We start from the raw sequence: 4,652 nt of genomic DNA on the forward strand, positions 1-4,652 counted from the left end.
CATTCGCCTTTGAAAAGGTCTATTTTCGAAAATTACGTCAGATAGGCTTGTTTCGTTCTGTATCGTTACCGGGATGACAACGGGTGTTTGTGTGACTCTGTAGCACACCCAGTACCTTGAAAATATTTTTCCAACATCCCAGAATCACCCCCATAACGTTAGATTTGTCATAGTAGCACATACGGATTCTCGCGTATTCACAGATGTACTTATTCTGCCCATAGGCCGAAAGTAGGCTATGGTATGGTAGGTTATAAGTTATTTCGCGTTAGCGTAGAGAGCACTATTTGGGATAGTTTTTTAGAGTTTTCTAAAGAAACATTCGCCTTTGAAAAGGTCTATTTTCGAAAATTACGTCAGATAGGTTTATTTCGTTCTGTATCGTTTCCTGAATGACAACTGGTATTTGTGTGACTCTGTAGCACACCCAGTACCTTGAAAATATTTTTCCAACATCCCAGAATCACCCCCATAACGTTAGATTTGTCATAGTAGCAGATACGGATTCTCGCGTATTCGCAGTGGTACTTATTCTGCGCATAGGCCGAAAGTAGGCTATGTTATGGTAGGTTATAAGTTATTTCGCGTTAGCGTAGAGAGCACTATTTCGGATAGTTTTTTAGGGTTTTCTATAGACACATTCGCCTTTGGAAAGGGCTATTTTCGAAAATTACGTCAGATAGGCTTATTTCGTTCTGTATTGTTTCCGGGGTGACAATCGGGAGTTTGTGTGACTCTTTAGCACACCCAGTACCTTGAAAATATTTATCCAACGTCCGAAAATCACCCCCATAACGTTAGATCCGTCATAGTAGTACATATGGATTCTCGCGCATGCGCAGTGATTCCTATTCTGCGTATAGGTCGAAAGTCGGCCATGTCATTGTAGGTTACATATTATATCGGTTTAGCGTATAATACATTATCTGGGATAGTTTTTCAAGGTTTTTTAAAAAAACATTCGCCATTATAAATGTGAATTTTAGAAAATTAGGTCAGATGTGCTTATTTCGTCCTGTATTGTCTCCTGGATGACAATGCGTGTTTGTGTCACTCTGCTGCTTCAGCAGCGTGCCCAGTATCTAGAAAATAGTTTTACAATATCCCAAAATCGCGCCCACAACGTTAGGTCAATTGCAGTAGCAGTATATTTGTGTTTTCGCATACGCACGGTAGTCCTATAGACCTAAAGTCGGTCATGTAATGGCAGGTAATAGGTTATGTTGCGTTAGCGCATAGAGCACTTTGTCAGATAGTTTTTTGCGGTTTTTTAAAGAAAGATTCGCGGTTGTATATGTGTGTTTTCAAAAATTACGTCATGTGCTTATTTCGTTCTGTATCGTCTCCTGGGTGACAATGCGTGTTTGTGTCACTCTACCGCCTCAGCAGCGTGCTCAGTATCTTGAAAATAATTTTCCGGTATCTCAAAATCGCGCCCATAACGTTAGATCCATCGTAGTAGCAGTATATTTGTGTTCTCGCGCACACGCGGTGATCCGATTGGTCTAAAGTCCGTCATGTAATGGTATGTTAGAGGTTATGTCGCGTTAGCGTATAGAGCACAATCTGGGATATTTTTTAGGGTGTTTTGAAGAAACATTCGCGATTGAAAAATTATATTTTCGAAAATTACGTCAGATGTACTTATTTCGTTTTGTATCGTCTCCTGGATGACAATGCGTGTTTCTGTCACGCTGCTCTCTCAGCAGCACGCCCAGAATCTTGAAAATTATTTTCCTATTTCCCAAAGTTGCGTTCGTAATGTTGGATCCAGCTTAGCGTTATAGAAATGTCGAATTCTTGCACATTGGCCAAAAGTTCGCCAGTTATTGTGCAGTTATTGTATTGCTATGTTATTTTACAGTTTTTGGATGTGATTTTCGCAAGGATGTATTTAAAAAATGATGTGAAATGTGTCTATTTCGCTCTACGTCGTTTCACGCATGATGTTTTTCCAGGATCACGCATGCTCCGCTTTATTTTCGCACGTACTTTCACCATTCAAAAGTGTATTTCGTTCGATGAAAGGTCTTTGCGGAAAAGTTCGATGACGTTATAGTAACTCTTTCGTATCGTTTTCGTTTCGTATTGAGAGATCGTTTGCTTAATTTTCAGCATGCAAATGTTTTCATTTGACAGAGGTAAAAATAGGTGAACTTTGCTGAAAAGTTCGATTATAGTAACTGTTCTTTATCGTTTTCGTCTCATATTGTGAGATGCTCCGCTTCGTTTTTACACGTACTTTCTCCGTGCAAAATATTTTTAATTCGGTGCAGGTAGATAGAAATAAATTTTGTAGAAAGATTCGATGTCGTGATAGTAACTGTTCCTTATCTTTGTCTTCTCATATTGATAGATGCTCCGTTTCATTTTCGCACACATTTTCATCATGTTTCAGGGTTGTTAATTTTGTAGAATTTTTTCGAATCAGCACGAGACAATAGTTTTGCAAAAGTATTCGGTATTATGTCAACAACATTTCCCAACAAAGTTAACTTTGTGTTGACTTGACCAAATTAAAAATGCTTTTGTACAGTAAAAGTACATGCATAAATGAAATAGGGCATTGCTGCTTCAAGGATGAAAACGATGTGAAACTATTGTTATCGTGACATTAATTTCATTTTTCAAAAATTGCAGCGTACTGACTGCTCCAATTTATATGATAAAATTACGTGCGGAAATAAAGTGTAACATTGGTCAGTGCAAAATGAAAATGATATCTCAAATTACTGTTGCTAATTATATTGAAATCTCAAATAATAGGTAACATATTTTTCAAAAAATTATTCGCAAACTACGCTTACGCCTACAACACTCTTCTCTAAAAGCTCTTTTTTTGATGCACTCAATACACAAGCGGTTTGGAAAATTCATCAGAAAAATAGCAAGAACCTATTTTGGAAAGAATATCGGCAACGCGGCATTCATATTTACGTAACGTCTGTGTGTAAGAAAATTGAAATGTCAACCTAGCACACACACTTGTATAACATTTGTGAAAAGTTGATAGCGGTATCATGTTAGCGCCTATTTGACGATCGTCTTTATTCCATAAATATCTATGTGTATGTACATAAATTCGATATCGTCGATGAATGATGATAACGTTTTCTATTTTTTGGTGATCGCTCTACGTTATCGACGCTTATCAAATTTGTCGCTTGGTGCGGCATCTTCTTAAGGGAATGCTGAAGTCGGTGACGAATTCAAACAATGTATCGCAGAGAGTAACGATTGTTACTAATATAATTACGCAGTTTTTTTCGTATTTCTATATTATACTCGAACGTATGAATGTTATATTATTTATTAGATTGATATTCATTAAAAATTTCTAAACAATCGCATCTGTTTCTACGTGTTTCTCATGACTAATTTAGCAAGCAAGAATATGTCCATAGCTAATAAAATAGCTAATAAAATAATAAAAAAGAAATTACTAAATCTGATAAAATTTCACAAGGGTTGGCAACTCTGATGTGCATCAACATCTTTTTCTTTCCATGCATAAGCCCGTACTAATAGTCGTTATTTGAAATTTGTCCCACGTGGGGTACTTATATCTGAATTTAAAGTTAAATTAGAGTTGTTTCGTTTAAATCATGTAATATATGCGACGTTATGTAATCGCGTTTTAGCTGAGAAACTCTTATCTGTCTCTGTTCAAGTGTCTTACTTTACACAAGATTCAAGTAACGACTGTTAACACGGGTCTTAGATTCCGGAAAGAAAGAAGTATGAATTTCTCTTTGAGAGAGTTACGAAAATGTTCAGACGGAGACGCGGACGTACGGCTTCACATGGTACACGAGGCAAATGTCGCATTTGTTGGTAGAGTTTGCACGATTTCGCGATCTCGTCGGACGATATTTACTTAGTTGAGATAAAGTGTTCGGTTCGAATAAATTAAGCTGCGCTCTGACGCGCCGCAACATTTATTACACGCGCCAGCTACGCCAACTAATTAAATCGTCGTTTAATCCCGCCGCGTGAGCGCAATTCTAATTCCGAAGATTTAATACAACACATCCGGGATCTGGCGCAGTAACTCTTGTTGCGAATCTTCGGATCAGAATGCGATTCGTTTGGTCACCCGTGATCGTCGCGCGACTTGTTTGTGCGCTTCGCTCGCGAGAGACACGAATAGATTTTCAAATCCCTTTCGCCACCGATTATAGATCCGGTTTAATCGTGCGCTTAATAGCGACGGCTCGGAACTGTGCTAGATTGGAGATATTGCCGCTCGCCCGGCATACGATAGACACAGTTAATCGCCGACACAGTGTAGTTCCAACTGACAGAAGACGAATACGATAAAAACGGGAATGTTTGTTAAAAAGTACCTTCCCGTCACGCAAGGGAAGATTGCGTCCTTTTATATATTTCATCCGCCCTCGCCTTGGCTGCCTGTCGGTGTGTCGCTAAAGTATACGTATTGTGAGTGCGCGCTCGCGCACGGCTTGCATTTTGCAATTACTTATAACGAGGAAACTTTCCGGGCAGTTGCCCATCCCCGGGCGGAAAATCGGTTTGTTAATTGCGCGAGATAATTATCATTAAACGCTGCGCGTGACAAAGAATTATATTGTTGTCATCGCTTTGCTCCGCCAATTTCGCGGAGATTGTTTTCTCTCTTCCCCCCCCCCCCC

Source organism: Odontomachus brunneus, unplaced genomic scaffold (assembly GCF_010583005.1).
Source record: "Odontomachus brunneus isolate Ranch 3 - 2012 unplaced genomic scaffold, Obru_v1 Obru_scaffold_137, whole genome shotgun sequence".
Classification (NCBI taxonomy): Eukaryota; Metazoa; Arthropoda; class Insecta; order Hymenoptera; family Formicidae; genus Odontomachus; species Odontomachus brunneus.